The sequence below is a fragment of the Heterodontus francisci genome, chromosome 9 (genome assembly GCF_036365525.1).
Source record: "Heterodontus francisci isolate sHetFra1 chromosome 9, sHetFra1.hap1, whole genome shotgun sequence".
Classification (NCBI taxonomy): domain Eukaryota; kingdom Metazoa; phylum Chordata; class Chondrichthyes; order Heterodontiformes; family Heterodontidae; genus Heterodontus; species Heterodontus francisci.
In genome coordinates, this window is record NC_090379.1 from 58,315,016 (window position 1) to 58,333,906 (window position 18,891).

The 18,891-nt window shown below is 39.0% G+C and overlaps 1 protein-coding gene across 5 annotated transcripts in view; it reads left to right on the plus strand.

Annotated features, from left to right (window-relative positions):
- Positions 1-18,891, plus strand: part of LOC137373800 (F-box only protein 34-like) — a 49,609-nt gene that overhangs the window by 18,528 nt on the left and 12,190 nt on the right. The window contains exons 2-5 of one of the 5 annotated variants that reach the window (XM_068039187.1): positions 15,746-15,918; positions 16,287-16,399; positions 17,720-17,932; positions 18,169-18,260. The gene's annotated coding sequence lies outside the window, so the exon portion shown is untranslated. The other 4 variants (XM_068039185.1, XM_068039183.1, XM_068039186.1 and 1 more) reach the window with 4 other exon arrangements.

Here is an 18,891-nt window from a genome sequence, read left to right on the forward strand (position 1 = left end):
GTTACTTGCCACTTATCAGCCCAAGCCTGGATATTGTCCAAGTCTTGCTGCATTTCTATACGGACTGCTTCAATTTCTAAGGAATGGCAAATGGTGCTGAACATTGTGCAATGATCAGCGAACATGCCCACTTCTGACCGTATGATTGAAGGAAGATCATTGATGAAACAGCTGTAGATGGTTGGGCCTAGGGCACTACCCTGAGGAACTCCTGCAGTGATGTCCTGGAGCTGAGATGAATGACCTCCAACAACCGCAATCATCTGTCTTTGCGCTAGGTACGACTCCAACCAGCAGAGAGTTTTCCCCCTGATTCCCATTGTCTCCAGTTTTGCTAGGGCTCCTTGATGCTGTACTTGGTCAAATGCTGCCTTGATGTCCAGTGCAGTCACTGTCGCCTTACCTCTCGAGTTCAGCTTCATATCAGAAGCACTGTTGAAGATATCATCCTGACTGTTCAATGATAGTTTGTTTGTAAAATATAACTGTTAGACGATAGTTATGCCTACTTTTGAGGAATTCCGAGTGCTACTACTTAAGTAACTGAGGTTGGGGGCGTGGGGGTAGATAAGGAAGATAATTGCATAAACAAAGCCATAACGTAGCTTTGTAGAACTGCCATTTTTTTTAAGCAAGCATGCAGGAAAATTTTTTTATATAAAGGCATTCAAGTAAATGCTCATATCCCCTGAATGGATAAAAAATTTTGAATGGGACTTCAGTTAATAAGGCCAACACTTGAGTGATTATTAATTGTAGTTGATGTTTTGTAATACTCAGGCAAAGTGTTATTCTTAGAAGTGGAGGCCACAGAACTCAGAACCGTAGACCTGAGAGAATTGTTCCACCATCCCGGGAAGATTTGGAGCCTTGGGCGGCCAGCCACGATTATTGTAGTAAAATAAGCTGTCTATTTGACTGTTGCTTGCAGTTAAATCTGATAACCAATAAAGTTCACTATAATATGAAAATTTTTGTTTAAAATCCACAATGTAATATTATTGAGGATATTCCACCTCCATTGTGTCTTTGCACTTGATCTCCTCCCAAGTGTCCACCATTGCAGTTCTGAAGCAAGATGGTTAGAGTTGTGTAATGTCAGTCAGAATTACTTTGCTCTTACCCCCAACTGCAGGTTTGTAGGCTGCTGGCTTCAGTTCTCAACATAAACCATAACAGTATTGTTGTGGTAGGGACCTTTTGGGTTTGATAAACTATTGTCACATTTTGCCACTGAGTATTACATTGCAAGGGGATTTTTCAGCATGTTGTTCTGCATGCTGACTTTAATAATTATTCATAATGGTGTTTCATGTTTTAGGACAATTTTTCAAGTTAACGGAATTGGATAGGCTTTTTTGAAGCACTAGGTGATCAAAATCACAATCATTGAATTTGGAAATCTCTCTCCCAAAAGGCTGTGAATACTGGGTCAATTAAAATATTCAATACTCAGATTGATTAACCTTTTGTTAGAGAAGTGTATCAAAGGGTAAGGATAAATGCAGGTAAATAGAGTTGAGGTACAGATCAGCTATGATCTAATTGAATAGTGGAATCAGCTTGATGGTTCAATGACCCAGTCGTGTCCCTGTGTGGATACGAGTATATGGCCACAGCAGAGTAAGATCAGGCAGCTCAGGCTCTTGCCTCTCCCAGCAACTAGCTCAGGAGTAACTTCGGCCCAACAGTATGGGATGCCTGCTTACTGTTTCTCTTTCAGCGATGTGTATGGTAGAGGGACATCTAAAAATTAAAGAGGCTACCTTGATGCCATTTCTAAAATTGGATGCAAATTCTGCAGTTGATAAAGTCTTGGCGACCGGAAGAAATTTGGTGAGAAAATTTGGAGAGGATTTGCAGTGGAAACATTGCAAAATATGTCATGAGCTTTAAATTTTGTTAGTTTTAAGTTCTAACCTGTTATTTCTTAGTATGAAGAAATATGTTTTAAAAATGCAAAATTCCACTCTCTGCATTTTGTCTTGCATTATAAACCTCTTTTACACACCATGCCACGCATCACCAACTTCACTGGCTTCCCATTCCTTCAAAATCCTCACTAGGTCCCTTTGTGGCATTGTAATGTACATCCAATATTTCTTAACCTTTGTAGCCCCATCCCCTACCAAATAGTTCCATTTCAGAGTTGGTGACATACCTTTCAGCTGTCTTAGACCTATTTTTTGGAGCTCCCACCTTGAGCCCCCTGCCTCACTTGCTCCCTTTCTTTAAACACACATTCAAAAACAATCTATTTAACCATGCCTTTGCTGTAGCATACAGTGCCCAGAATGGTAGAAACAAACTACATCGACATTGGTCTTTCATCATCCATTAGTTCCTATGTTCCTCTCCTAACTTGCCCACTTGTGCTTACTGTCTTTTTTTCTGCTTCATGAAATCCTTTGTAACATTTTTCTACATTAAAGGCAATATGGTTGTTATTGATTGTGGCTGAAATAGGTTTGTTGTTTGTAGCTGAAATTGACATACAACCGTAAGTTTCCAACTTCAATTTTTATCCCTCCACTGCTCAGCAATTTGCTTTGGGGTATGATTTCCCAGGTGCTAGCAGCCCTCCAGTAATTGACACAGATTGTCATTTGTCATGTATGTACATGACAATTGATGACTGGCTTTAAGTTGCATTGTAGCTAAACTGGTTCCTGCTCCACTTGTTAACCTACTTTCTAGCAGGGGTTATTGAAGTATAGTCATGAAAGGGAATCCTGGCAGATTTTCCACCACCTTCCCAATTTTGAGGGTACAAACCAATTGCAGTACCCTTTTGGCTACCCTGGATGAGATCAAACTAACTCAACACAAATCAAGCGTTTGTGTGGTTTTATACTATAGCAGGTTGGAGTTTTTACCCACCAAGACACGGGAGAACCAAAATTAGTATTTTTTAAAAATGTATTGCTGTCAACATAAAACAGCTCTTTCCATTGTGGAGTTAATACTTTACTAGATTTGTAATAAAATGTGAACCTTTCTGACCAAACAGTTTCTATTAAGGTTGGATTATATATTGCAGGTGGCTAGTGCTGTAGGATTTTAAATACTTTGACTTATTTTGCTAATGGACTAGCACCCACTCCATTTTCAAGAGAGCTTTGTTACCTAGTTTTTTTTTTTGCACAAATATTCTGTTTGAAATGCCTTATTACTGTCCGCAGTTTTTTTCTTTGTAAATATTCTCCCTTTCCAACATAAATTTTCAAGGAATTCAAGAATCTGCTCTTGGTAAAAGCTCAGATAGGACTTAGAATTATATAGATTGTGTAGAATATACAGTACAGAAACAGGCCATTTGGCCCCACCAGTCCATGCAGCATTTATGCTTCACTCAAGCGTCCTTCATCCTGCCTCATCTAACTATCAGCATAACCACTGTTGCGGCCAAGTAAGGAGGGGGTCACAGTTGACCCTCTTGCCATTCCTCTTATTTGACTACAACAGGGTTTATTTCTTTTTAAACAGTGGTTGTGCTTACCACCTCAGTGAGTGTTTTACCTTTTACTATTACAGTGATCATGAAAGAACCAATCAGACAGGTTTTCTTGAGTTTAAACATGAAAGAGGTAAGTTTGTTATAAATCTAACCCCGATTTAAAAATAATAAAAAATACGCTACATATTCAAGCACCCATTCACACGAGAATCTCACACAAATAGATTACAGAGGGAAAAATAGATTTTGTGGTTGGATTAAAGTCCAGAATAAATGGAACTTAAATACACTGTCTGTGAAGTGGATGATCCGGTAGTCCTCCAGCTGAAGCCGTGTTCTTGAAGTCTGCAGCTGGTCAAAGTGCACTTTGTGGTTGGCATGCTTTGCTCAGGGTTTTCTTGAAGGTAGACTGGTAGGTGGCTCTCTTCCCCTGGTCTCTGGCTGTAGCAGTCTGTCGGCTTGGAGGATGCACAGTCGCTTATGGTTTTCAACCTTGATGTTTCCTGGGGGAGGGGGAGAGAGAGAAAGAGAAGCATACATCCTTCTCTGCTACTGCACACTCAGTTACTGCTTGTTTTCTGTGAGTGTAACAAACCTGTTTGTTTTTTCAGAGATGGACAGACGATCACATGGTTCTATCAATCCCCTTTGGTTTTTAATGAGGTCCAACATCTAAAACCCACAACCTCTCTTCAGTGAGGTTGTCAGTGTTTATCCCCTGGAGGGACATTTCCACATATGAATGCCTCAAAATAGCTTTGAATGTCCCACTAATGAGGATGATCTGCATAATCTACTCAGTTAGTCAAAGCATTGTTCTGGCTGGGATTCTAGTTAGACTTTTGTCTCCAGTTCAGTCTCCTGGTATTTCAGATGCAAATTGCACTGGCCATCTTGGCTGCTAGTTTTAAAAAAATTAGCAGTAGGATTTTTTTATCCATTAAAAGTCTAATGTAAGTTTCCAACTGATGAAATTAATATTTCTCATTTGGCATATGGGGTTTTCTTGATACCACCCTTTTCCCTCAAATACTTATCTAGCCTCCCTTTAAATGCATCCTTACTGTTTGCTTCAACCACTCTCTGTGGTGGCGAGTTCCACATTCTTGCCACTCTTGCTGGGTTAAGAAGTATGTCTGCATTCTCTATTTGATTCCTTGATGATCATCTTACATTGATGGCCTCCAGTTTTGCTCTTCCCACAAGTGGAAACATTATCTACTGTATCAAAATCTTTCATAATTTTAAAGACCTGCATTTGGCCAGCCCTCTGCCTTCTTTCAAGAAAAACCTGTTCATCCTTTCCTGAGAGGTATAACCTCACATTTCTGGTGGTATCCTTGTAAATCTTTCTTGCACCCTCTCTAATGCCTCTCTATCCTTTTTTATAATATGGTGACCAGAACTGTACACTTGTGTGGTCTAACTAAGGTTCTCTAATTAAACATGTTTTATATCCTGGATGTCATTGCTCACAAATTAAAATTGAAAGATTAAGTACACAAATATTGTGCTCTTGACCCACCAGGCGTAGATAAAGAGATTAATCAGGGGTAACATGCATGGGAACATCATCAACCTGCAAGTTCCCTCCAAGTCGCACACCACCCTGACTGGAAAATATCTCTCTTTCGTTGTAGCTGGGTCAAAATACTGGAACTTCCTACCCAACAACTGTGGGAGTACCTTCGCTACACGGACTGCAGCAGTTCAAAAAGGCAGTTCAGCACCACCTTCTCGAGGGCAAAAATGTTGCCGGTACCAGAGACGCCCATGTCCCATGAATGAAATAGGGGGAAAAACCCACTTGCGTAATGCAGTTGCACAACTGAATAAATCTGTGCGCATAGTTTACTGTAGTTATCCAATTTGTGCCTGTCATCCCTGTTACTGAGAAAATACACAATATAACATTACATCTAAATGGAATATAGGTATTTCACATTTGAAATAATTGTATAAAAATATATACATATTAGTCTGAAAATATACCAAACTTAAAATATATCATTTTATTAATTATAAAGAGTACAGTTGTACAGCAGCTCACTAGTTTGGCACCCCATGTACCACCTTCAACATTCACTCCCTTCACCACCGACTCTCAGTGGCAGCAGTGTGTACCATTTACAAGATGCACTGCAGCAACTCACCAAGGTTTCTTTGACAGTACCTTCCAAACCCGTGACCTCTACCACCTAAAAGGACAAGGGCAGCAGATGCATGGGAATACCACCACCTGCAAATTCCTCTCCAAGCTACACACCATCCTGACTTGGAACTATATCGCCATTCCTTTACTGTTGCTGGGTCAATATCCTGGAGCGCCCTTCCTGACCGCTGTGGGTGTACGTACACCCAAGGACTGCAGCAGTTCAAGAAGGCAGCTCACCACCACCTCGAGGGCAATTAGGGATGGGCAGTAAATGCTGGCCGAACCAGTAAAGCTCATGTCCCATGAACAAATAAAAAGAAAACTGTACTATGTAATTATTGGGCAATCAGAAATAATCTCAGTTTGGAACTGGAGTTCCGTGTAGGCCAAACCAGCTATATATGGCACGTGCCCTATCTTAAAGGGCATTAGTGAACCAGTTAACTTTTAACTAATCTGATAGCTGTCGTGATTTTTATTTTCTGCCACCAACCAATGACTTACCATATTCTTTGAATTCAGTTTCATGCCTTGCCTTGATGGGATTTTAACTTGCACTTATCTACTGACCGTTATTTGTCTGAACGATTTTGCTGTCTCTTGGGTCACGAATACTGTTGGATTGGTATAACCTTTAGTGACTTTATATTTATTGGATTAGTTGAGGTAGTCACCAAGATAAGATAACTGACCTGAAACCTATTGTAATATGATAAAGCTCTAGTGTCTTGCCCAGTTTTCACATGGGAAGAAGATTTGAAAAGTTATTTGTATGATTTATGGTGGATGTTTACTGCATTCTAAATTAACACTGAAATGTACAATTTATGTGAATATTTGCTGTAGGAGTTTAAGGTATATTCTTGAGGGCGCCTAATTCATCAGCAAGTTTATCCATGGAATATCTGAACCATGTGGACCAGAAAGATCTGGGTTCTTTCCTAAATCAGCTGAATTTTTATTTAGTTCATTCAGTAGATGTGGGCATCACTGGCAAGGCCAGCATTTATTGCCCATCCCTAACTGCCGTTGAGAAGGTGGTGGTGAGCCACCTTCTTGACAACGGAGTAGTTTGCTAGGCCGTTTCAGAGGGCAGTTAAGAGTCAATCACATTGTTGTGGATCTGGAGTCCCATATATGTGCCAAACCAGATAAGCCTGGTAGATTTCCTTTCCTAAAAGACAGTCCTGAATCAGTTTTTTTTTAACGACAATATGGTAGTTAAAGGGTCACCATTACTGATACTAACTTTTATTCCAGAATTATTTATTAACTGAATTTGAATTCCTCAGGTTCTGTGTCGGGATTTGAACTCGTGTCTCCAGATCATTGGTCCAGGCTTGTTGAATTACTAGTCCTTAGTCAACATCTACATCTAACCACAATGCCACCAGCCAGGGCAACAGGGGTTGGGGGGGGGAGTGGGGGTAAGGGGGTGCTACAGGTTTTCTCAGTGCTCCTGGATTAGAAAGGGAACGCTAAGTTTTCCAGGAAACTTTGTTGGAAATCCACTTGTACGGCTGTAAGGTGAGGAGAGCCCCAAACAGCCTCCCTTTCTCACCTCCCCATCCCCCCTTCCATTTCTGCCTTGTCCTTCAAACTTCTTTTTCCCTCCCTCAGCTTCCCCCCCCTTACTGTCTGTTTTCCCTTTCACCATATTTTCCTACTCCCCACGACACCCAACCCCTTCACATCCTTGCATACTCCCTTCTCCCTCCCACTTCTCATCCTCTCCCTCTCCTCATCCTCTCCCTCTCCTCTTCACCACCCCCCCCCCATCCCACCTTTAATAAAGGCATTAAAGAACAATTCATTGGTTAAATTTAATCAAGTTACTATGAAATCTGTCATTATTTAAATCCTTAGTTTGGATCTAAGTTTCACTTAATCAAAATAATAATAATGCTCACTGAAAAAAAACGAAGTACTTTAAATGATTTATGAGTGTGGTGGCCAGACTGCACAATCTGAGCCGTATGTTCTAACTAAGCAGCCGCCATTATGTGTCATAAAGTGAGACAGCTTTACTATTGAAAATACCTATAATAGCCACCTATAACAGTAACAAATACTGCCGGTATGAGTTTTCAACTATAGTATGTCCTGTACTAAATTAATATATAATGCAGATTTGTGGTATGTCAGATGATTCAGATTTCCTTTTGATTGGACTGGAAAATGGCTGAGCCGTACCAATTATAAAACAAAAACTGTAGATTCATTTTAGGCTGAAAAACTTGCCGGACATTTCTCTTTGAAATATACCCTTTGGGCTCATAAAAATGAACCATAATGCAACTTTAAGTAATTTGATAGCCAAAAGTATTTAACTCTTTCTATGGTTTTATCGGACCTTTAAAATTACTTTGCAATCACACTACATCTTTAGGTAGTGACTAGAATAACTAATAAAAATAGACTAACTTTTCAAAGTTAAAATATTAGTATTGGACTCTAATGTAGTTATATCTGGTGTGCATTTTTTCACGAGATCAGTCCAATACTGTAAGCAATCATGATTGAATCTTTTTCAAACTAGTTACCTGAATAAATAGTTTGAAACCATTTTTACATATTAAAAATTTCTTGTTAAATTCTTGGTATTAAATTGCAGCCATGCCTTTGTGATGATGTGAAACCGTTTCTAGTGGGGCTTGCTGCAGAATGTTGCCAGTTTTCAAACAGTTACATAAATGTACAGTGATGGCTTTTCTTGGTCAGTATGGGAAGACTGGACCCTAATCCCATTTTTGTTTTGCATACTCCGTAGTGTTGGTATGTAAGTAGTATGTCAAGAAATGTTGGCTGCACTGATCGTTTCTGTTGGAACTTTCAATAGGGATCATCGGATGACTCATCAATTATGGAAGACACATTTGGCAGATGAAATGGCACCTTTTGAGATGACATATAATTTGTTTCACAAGCATATACTGATTGACAGTAGTTGTTGCATTTATATGGTGGCTTTAATATATGAAATCCCTTCCTAAAGGAATCTGGAGGAGCATGCTTGTTTGATCTACAGTATAAAATACAAATTGTTATGCACATCACTTTTTTTTAAAAAAGGCTTTTCTTTAAATTAAGAAATTTGAGTACAAGGCCAAGGTCCATAGTTCAGGGTATCACTAATGTTAAAAAGAATGAGAGATGAAGAAGCATAAGTTGTGATGAGGTGACATCAAGCTTGGATTTCAAAAGCATGTCAATAGCCGTGAGAAAGAAAGATTAAAGAAGGTAAGGAAATCTATTTTTGACATCCTGAGAAAGGGGGAGTTTAGTGGGAGGTAGTACAGTGAGTCTTAATAAATAAGGATAAATGAGGAAGACCTTGCAGGATGGTGTTGAAACTTATCCTGAAACAGAACATTAGCTTTGGATGTGTGGAACGCAAGTGTGTTTCAAGTTGTCCTCTGTACATGCTTTGCCCATATTGAAAGCAAATGTCAGTTATCTGATGAGATGATTCTGATTGGTAGAGTACATGGGACAATAGCCATTAGAAGGTGCTACCTGGTAACTGTGTGAGAACATGTGCTTGTATGCCCACTATTCAGTATCAACCATGATTGGTTGCAGTGAGGCAAGCAATTGCTGCTAAAGCTCTACATTACCATTTAATTGAACTGTTGCTGTGTGGGGTATAGTGTATATCGATGCTGTGGTCAAGGGAATGGGCAATAAATGCTGGCCTTGCCAACAATGCCTACATCCCATTAAAGAATTTTTTAAAAAGGATGGTTGCAACACACTGTCATATTTTATGTTGAAATGTGCTGCTCACCATCTTGCATTTGAGTTCATGGTACCCACTATTTGTCTAGCCAGAGCACAAGCCTATACTTGTCAGCTATCGAATGACCAATCTCTGACTATTCTTTGTTGGAGACAGAGAGGCAAATGAAGTCTTTGTGGTCAGTTTGGTTCAAAGGTGGCACATTCAGCAATGGAAGGTTAAAGCTGAGTTAAGTCTTCATTGGTAGAATTGCCTTAAGTTCACAAACCTTTTTGCTAATAATGACAACAGATTTCCCCTGAGTGGTCTGGTGTGGCCCCACACCAGTGTACCTGAGGTTGATAACCCAATGGGGAGGACAGGTAAAGTTCCATATTATGCAATTCTAGAGGTTTTTGTTGCTCCAAATACACCACTTCTGTCTTGAGCACTGTTTAAGTGTGATGTAACAATTATTATTAATATACAGTGAGAGCAATAATGCATGATATTAATTTTGATTGTCCTTTTTATATTCACATAATTGAAGAAAGAAAACTTAATGCTAATACAGCATGTTATGTCTCCCAAAGCACATCACATAGTGAATTACATTGTGCAGTTACTGTCACTTGCGCTATTGAAGGCTGTTTGAAGTGGAATCCAATGAACACTTTTTTTCTTAATGCTGATAATGCAACTTTATTATCAAGCCCTGTAAAGAATTAGACTGCTGGCAGGAATTCAGTTTGAACGTAAAGCTGGCTTAAATGAGGCTAGCAGCAGTCAATTAGTATTGTTCATGAATCCAGAAGTTGAGTACAGGTAGATTTTTATGTTGGCCTCTGACTCGAACATTGAGAAGTACCTCTTATTTGAAAAAAAAACCCCCAGATGTTTAATCCTTAAAGAAAAAATTGCATGATGGAAATCTGGAATAAAAACAGAAAATTCTAGAAATTTATAAAGAGAAAAGAGTTTTGTTTGGTTTACCTGTCTTTCATCTGGAGATGCTGATTGGCCTGAAGTGCATTTTCAACAGTTTTGGTTTACTCCTTAGTCTGGGTCATAAATTCAGAAATTGACATCACCATAAACATTTTTTTTTGCATTCCACCACAAATATATTAATATCTCATTGATCTGGCATACTCCACTGGGTACAAAGCTGACATTTTGTTATGCCACATTGCCCTTCATATTGTGACTAAACAGCAGTATGTTTCTAAAGATTAAATCGTTTTACAAGCATGTTGGCGAAACTCCCTTCAGAGGTGAATCTGCTTTTAGGAATTTAAAGTTTTTTTTTTAATGCAAACCTTTACACTAATGTCAGTGAATTAAGATGTTTTCACTGCGACTGATTTATGTGGTATATTTGGGGAGATTATTATTTTATGTGGTGTTTTGGAGCTGATATATTTACCATTCACAGCTGTTGTGCCCTGCATGCCTTTCTGTGATGTATTTGGAGGGAGTGGGTAAGATTTTGTCACGTTTTCCTTGACTTGTGTATAGGGTATACATATTTATGTTTGAGGAGAGATTTCAAATCAATGCAGTTGTATAGTGCTTTTGTGGGATTGTCTTAATGCACTAATAAATCTGGGTGTTTCTCATATTTTTATTACTGAGACTTTTTTCAAAATGCACAGTTGGAAGTAAACATCTACAAAACTTTTAAATAATTCCTAAAATGACTGATCTCTTTTCTTTCCCCTTTAATTTCTTGCTAGGCATTGTTTGCCCTCTGGTACTTTGCCAAATTGGCCATAATTCATGAATTTACCTTGACAGTCGGTAGCAGTCTGTTTGGCCATGGCCTTATCCCAATAGAGCCTGTGTCCTTGGCCAACATCTACAGGTGCACACTTTAAGCAGGGAACGGGGCGGGGGGAGCCTTATATTGATTTTGTTTTTCCTTCAACCTTCTGTTTCACCCAGCAATGTTGAGGCAATGTCCCAACCTGAGAATCAAACCTGAAACTTTAGTAGATGGGCTGGTTTGTGGTCGAAAGCTATTTGGTAATTGAGGCAAATGGATGCATGACACAAAAGTGGAGTGTGCTTCTGAATGTTAAAAATATACAGAGGTGGGTGGGGAAGGGGATGGTGGTGTACTGTGAAAATAAAACCAAACATGATAAAGAAAAGAATATTCATGTATAAAATCACTTTAGCAAGAGGTATATGAAGTAGAGGAATAAAATCAAATTAACGAGACAGAAATGGGTGAAACACTCAAGTAAAGGAAATAGCCAAAAACATTGCATGACAAAAGGAATGAATAATGTTTAAACAAACTGCATGCATTACAATGTACAGGTTGTGGAAAATAAACTAAGCTAATTAGGGGAGGCGTAGTGGTAATGTCACTGGACTAGTAATCCAGAGATCCAGGCTAGTGCTCTGGGGACATGGGTTCAAATCCCACACAGCAGATGGTGAAATTTGAATTTAATTAATCTGGAATTAAAAAGCTAGTCTAATGGTGACCATGAAACCATTGTCGATTGTCGTAAAAACCCATCTGGTTCACTAATGTCCTTTAGGGAAGGAAATCTTTTGTCCTTACTTGGTCTGGCCTACATGTAACTCCAGATCCACAGCAATGTGGTTGACTCTTAAAATGGCCCAGCAAGCCACTCAGTTCAAGGGCAATTAGGGATGGGCAATAAATGCTGGCCCAGACAGCAATGTCCGCAACCCACGAATGAATAAAAAAAATTGTGTGCAATTATTTTACAGGAAGCATTAACAGAAACCTAGCTGTAAACTGGACAAGAAGGGAAAAAAAACTATTGGAATATAATATATTTGGGGGGGGGGGGGGGATAGAAAAGTTAATAGTGCAGTGGCAATATTGGTAAAAAGAAAGAATACATGCTCTAGAGAGGGTTGATCTGGGCAAGAAATGGGTACAGATAGTCAATATGATTGGTGCTCAAAGATAAGAAAGGGCTAGTTACATTAATAGGAGTATATTACAAACCTCCAAATTGTGGGAAAGAAATTAGAGAAAATTTCCTGCTTCGTGGAGAGCCGGCATGTACTCAGTATGCCAAATGGCTTTCTCCTGTGCTATAATTGACTCTCTTAGAGAAATGAGTAGGCACAACAATTGTTGAGAGATTTGAATTATCCATTTATTGACTGGGGCAGAGGGGGAGTAAATGGAAAAAGGGCATGGAATTCCTAAAATGTGCCTACTAGGCCAGAGGTGTTGCTGCATATAGTTAAGTAATGAAATAGATGAGGTAAATGAGCTAAATGTGGATGATCAACGTGAGGAGTAATGACTACAATATGAAATGGTTTAAGAACAAACTTGAAAGGGAAAAAAATCCTTATGAAAATGTAAGATTTGATTACGGCAGATTTTAGAAAGGTGAGGAGAAATTGGCACACTGGACTGTAGAGCAACAATAGGACACTTTCTAAAAGGTGTTTTCAAAGGTATTGAATAACTGGTGGATTAAAAATGAAGGAAACTACTAGTTTTAGTATGCCATGGCTAAATAAAGATGGTAGAACCCAATTAATTAAATTAAAATTGAAGATGGCCCATTATAATAACAAAACTGAAGGAAAACATGAGAAAATAAGAAAGGTTATAAAGGAGTGAGTGGAAAATTGTTTTAAAAAATCGAAAGGAACATTAAAATTTTATACAACTGTATCAGTAAAAGAGAAGTGTTAAAGTGAAATGAGACCCTAAAAAAAAAAGATTGTCGGTTTGTGGTTGATCTAAAATTGCTGAGGACATTTAATAAGTACTCTGCATTAGTCTTTACTAAAGAGAAGGATATTGGAAAAGAGCTGAATTTTGAAGTGGTTCAGTGCGAGCTGAGCAATATATTAATGGATAAAAGAAATATTTTACAAGTTGGTTAATTTAAAAGAAGATAAAGAATCAGGGCCGGATGGAATGCATGCTAAGATGATGAGGGAAGTAATTGCTATGACCCTAGATGTTATATTTTAGGGCTCTATTAATTGTGGATATGTGTTGGAGGACTGTAGAGTGGCCCAATTAGTATCCATTTTTCAAGAGGACAACTGAGGTAATATAGGTAATTTCAGGCCAGTTATATTAACATCTGTGATTGCGTCAATTTTAGGCTTTTTCATTTAAGGATGAAATTACTATGTATCTAGGTGAAATCCAGAACTGTTGTCATCACTAACCTTTTGTATGGCTCAGAATCTTGGGTCTTGTACAGTAAACAAATTTAGTAAGTTGAACGTGTCCATCAACACTGCTTGCGCTCCATCCTGAATATCAAATGGCAGGACTACATTACAAATATTGAAGTCCTTAGAAGAGTGAATCTACCCAATATTGAGAGCATTCTCCTACAATGACAGTTACGCTGGTGAGGGCATGTGACACACATGGAAGACACCAGAATGCCAAAAGCAGGGCTATATGGAGAACAGTACCTTGGGAAGCAGAATCGAGGTGCTCCACGAAAACATTTCAAGGACCAGTTGAAGAAACAACTCTCCTTGGTAGACCTCGAACAACTGATGTGGGAGCAGGAAGCTGTTGACAGGAACAACTGGCGCCTCAAAAATCAGAAATGCTATGTTTAGGTTTGAGTCCTTAAGACGCGAAGCTGCAGGAGAGAAATGTTGAAAACTGAAGGAAGCTGTTTCCACCCGGGCTCCCCAGATCAAGAATTCCTGTGCCCCAAATGCTCAAGAGCCTGCAGATCTAGAATTGGACTGTTTAGCCACCAGCAAGCATACCAGCACCCAAAGATCCGATTCGTCCCTTGATCTTTGTCTATGAAGATCTAGCCACCATCATCATCAGATGAAAATAGTAGTTGCTAGCACAGATTTCCAAAGGAATGATCATGCTCGACAAACTTCTTTTAGGTGGCAACAGACATGGTAGATAGGGGAAATCCAGAGAATGTAATGTATATGGGCTAGTTCAGCCAAATAGTCTGTTTCTGTGTTGTTACTTCTATATAGAGGCATGTTTTGAATAAAGTCTGTTGATTGATGTAAAGAGAGGTACTTCATTGCTGTAAATGCATTTTCGGGTAAATTCCATTAGTAACATGACTGAACTGTTCCACAGAACTAAAACCAGAAAAGCCTATTTAAGTGTACAGTAACTGGTACTGAATTTAGTAAGACATTTCATATTAATTTTCAAAGTTGTCAGTTCTCTGAATTGGCAAGTATGACAGTGTTAAAATGCTTTTGTTGTAATCCCCATTTAAAATGGAGTTATACCTTTTTTATTTCCCCAGATGAGTGAATGTTATGCTAAGCCAGGCAGCAAGGAAGGTCCTAGGTTTGTGCTGAATTATCTCAGCAGACTTTGGGATGGTGCTGTAGTTTGATCCTCAACATCTCCAGGCTCAAAATGAGAAAATTACTCTTCCTGATATCTCTCTCCCAGGTTGGAAGTGCACGTGCATTAATTAATGTCTTATAAGGACAGAATGGAGCTCGCTATGATACAATTCTCCCTCCCCACCTATGGTTAAATACCTTGTAGGCACTTGCTTTTCAATGCTCATAAATGAAAAATTGCTACAGTGGATGAGGTATCAGGTTTGCTGGTCTGTATGGAATTGTACTGCGCTCTGAATTCTGCCTTTAGAAGAGCAGGGAGAAAATAGACGAGTTAACTAAATGAAATCAAAATTATACTTGTGCTAATCTATTTTTATTAGGCTATACTGAAGGCAGCTATGAACACTGCTACTACTTTTGTATTTGTTTCAGTCTTCCACAGAATATATAAGATCAGCAGCAGGAAATGTTTGCTGGTTCTCTATCTGCTTTAATAGTTCACAGTACTTCGGTAAGTTGGCTGGATGAGTAAGCAGTTAATGGTGCCCTGTTATGAGAGCTGGCTGACAGAGCAATTAATCTTTGTCTCCAGTTCAGGGTTACGCCTTAAAACTCAGCCATTAGCCAACATTTTGCAGGTTTGGACCTTCATTTATCAGTTTGCTGCTGCTGAAAAATTCCAGACCCAAGAAGACTTGCTATTTTTGTTAAGCTGTGGGTGGAGTGACAAGAATGTAATCAGCTTGCTGGGAGGAAGTTACTTTGTGCAGCAAATTAAGTACTGACCAGTTGAGCCATATATAGAGTTGTCATGTTGTATTGGATACTTTCAGCTATATGCCTGTCGATCTTGCCTGGGTTTGTCTGTACATTTTTAAGGTGAACTCGTAAGGTCAGTTGTGTAGTAAGTTGTTTTGTATTGCTGTAAACTGTTTACTAGCTAGTCACATCTTTGTAGTACAGTACTAATGGAAGTCAGTACATATATTTCTTAGATAAAGGGAGTTTGCACTAGATGTTTAATCAAGACTAGGAGTCTTGAATAATATGGTGTGACATTCCTTTGCTCTAGTTGTGAAATACTGTCTTGTTTCTGCAGGTCTCCGGAGAGTGCAACGTAAAGCAATCTGCTGGCAGCTTGTACTTCAGTAATCAAATCCTTCTCACTGAGTTCGTGCTTTGCACTTCTACCATTGCTGCTTTCTTGTACTGCATGTATATATTTATTTCATTAGCTAGGAGCAATTGGCGGAGAAGGGATGGCAAATGCTGGTTAGTTCTTTGAAGAATAATTTTGAATTCTAGTTATTTTTAACAATTAAGCAATTGATACTGTACTATTTGGTATCCTGAGTAGTTGAATTTATATGTTGTAGCTATGAACTAATTTTCAAATTACTCTCTTAACTTTCCATGGACTGACAGTAGCATCTTGTTTCCTTCCAGTATAAATAAATTAATAGTAGTAATGAAACTTTCTTTCATGTCTTGGCAGTCTTTATTATCTGTCTGCAGATATTTTATGCATGGTCAATAAACAAAGAAATGTGTGAGAACTGTCATTCGTGTGCAAGAAACCTGAATTGGTTTTGGCATTTCTGTATGCGCAATGTAACATTGTTTCCTGTTTTCTCTTTCAGTTTGTTTTTAAAGATGATGTGGTAAGACCTTGTGGTAAGAAGCAATGCCAGGTCTCAGGATGTAGGAAACAGTGAAGGAAGTGACAGCGTGCCTTACTTTGGAATTGCCTCTGGTGAGGATATTAGTAAACGCCAGCTGATACAAGAGCAACAAAGAAGTGCATGTTTCACTAAACCAAACAATAAGTAACTAAATTATATGTTCATGTGAGATCAACATTGGAAATAATACACTGTACATAAATCAACAGCAGTTGTAAAAGGCTTTTATAGGTGTTACACTAGGGTGTGACATTAATGGCTTCCCACTCTTCCTGAGCATTTGAGATTGAAGTGCTAACCTGGTTACTAATGTGCCCTCTAATTTTATTTTTGTTGTGTGTGGCCTGTTTGTTTGAATGAGTGGTACCTTTAAGGTTTTTTTGCACAGCCATGTGTGCATATGCAGTATTTTAGAGGGGGCAACTTGTGAGTGACCTGCGTTGTCCTTTGGGTTTTTGCATAGCCGTGTACGTTACTGATCAGATGTTTTCCACTCTTCCTGTCCATTGTGCTTCTCTCTTCTTAGTTCTGTCTCCCCTTTCTAAACTATCCCTTCTATTTCTGTTCTTATAATAACTGTGCCAGGAAGGGAGAGAAGAAATGACAGTCTTGACTTATTCCAACCCGCTTAACTCATTTCCTAGCAACAGTAATACTTAATACAGAGATGAATTGGTAGTAATACTTTGGAGGGAAAGGCCGGGGTGGGGGAGGGGGTTGGTGGGTGCTCCATATCAGAGATGTGAAGCAGAGTTACATTGGGGGGTGGGGTCAGTAATGGCATTTTCTCTTTTCCCCCCCCTCACCACCAATGAATTAAACCTAAAGAATTTGTGGCATTCTACAAGCTTAATTAGGTAGTTTTGACAGCACCGTTTGAAAGCCATATGTTCAGTTGATCTAGTATTCTGCAATGTTTGCAGAATTTTCAAATTGCGTAACCCTTCCTGGATAAATCACATTCCACAAAGCAATGAAATAAGCTATTTGTTTTCTTAAAAAAATTATAGTAATACTGACCTAATGAAAATGTAAATATTGACATGTTGGAAGTATGGTTTATAATTCTAAGAGACAATCAAGCTAGTTTCAACAGTTTAGTTTAATGAAATATCAGCTCATGAGAATATGAAATACTCAGTATGTTTAAAAGGAAAATTAATTAGTATAATACCAATCCATTTGCTATCTGTAATCTTTTCCTTCTTTCCCTTCCCATGCACTAGTGTCACTATACCTGTGCCATAAGCCTAGGCTCTGTGTTAGATATACTGTAGTGCCAGATTGATGGACAATGCCAGACAGATCAAGAAGCAGCAACTATCCTTCATGGTTTTCATCGCCTTCTGCCATAGCAAGTTATGCTGAAATGTTGTTCTTGTTTTCCTCAGCTTCTGATCCATTATGATTTTTATCCTGCATGACTTCAGCCCGCTCTTAAATTCACTCTTCATTTCCGCGTCCTTCATCTGTGCCTACCTGTCTTCATTCAACCATATCCTGCATATAAGCTGTTCGACCTCCCCACTTCCTGTTCGGTCTCCACCCTTCCTCCTGTAAAAACATCTTGGGATGTTTTGTTATGCGAAAGGCATTATATGAATGTAAGTTTTTGTATGGTATCTGAACCACAGACTTGATACAGTGTGTTCCTGGGGTCTATTGGCATCTTTTTGATATTTGTACAGATCTTGTGTTTTGGTATACTGTTATTCTAATGAAAACTAGTATTGGTGCATCTTCTAACTACATATTTTTGCCTCCTAAATCCTTTTATCTACCATATTTTATAACTGAATTTCCTTTTTCTCGTTTATTGACTTTCACCTCTCTTCACCAGGTGAACTCCTGTTCTTTTGTGCAAGTTGGTTTTAATATATTTATGACTCCAGAAGAGACATGAAGGTGTGATGTATAAGACCAGATTTTAAGGTATGTAGCAATAGCAAAAAGAAATGTACCCTGTAAACTTCGTCCTTTTGCATTTGATCAGCCTGTTCCTGATTTGTTATGTCCGCGGTGGGAGGAGTGCACTGTCTTTTCAAATCCCACTTCTCTGCAGGTCACAAAATATATTTTTTAAATGTTTACCCAGTTACCGATTCGGTCAATCGTAGACCGTACTCTTTATCCCAGAATAAAATAAACCAACCCAGGTTTCGTTAATAGACAACCAAATTATTAGTTTATTATCAAACAAGACTGATCCAGTAATGAAGCAAAACATTAATACAGATTGAAATATGAAAGTTCCCTTTTTTAAATTCCTCACACACACTCTCACTCGCACTCTTTCTCTCTCGCTCGCACTCTTTCTCTCTCGCTCGCACTCTTTCTCTCTCGCTCGCACTCTTTCTCTCTCGCTCGCACTCTTTCTCTCTCGCTCGCACTCTTTCTCTCTCGCTCGCACTCTTTCTCTCTCGCTCGCACTCTTTCTCTCTCGCTCGCACTCTTTCTCTCTCGCTCGCACTCTTTCTCTCTCGCTCGCACTCTTTCTCTCTCGCTCGCACTCTTTCTCTCTCGCTCGCACTCTTTCTCTCTCGCTCGCACTCTTTCTCTCTCG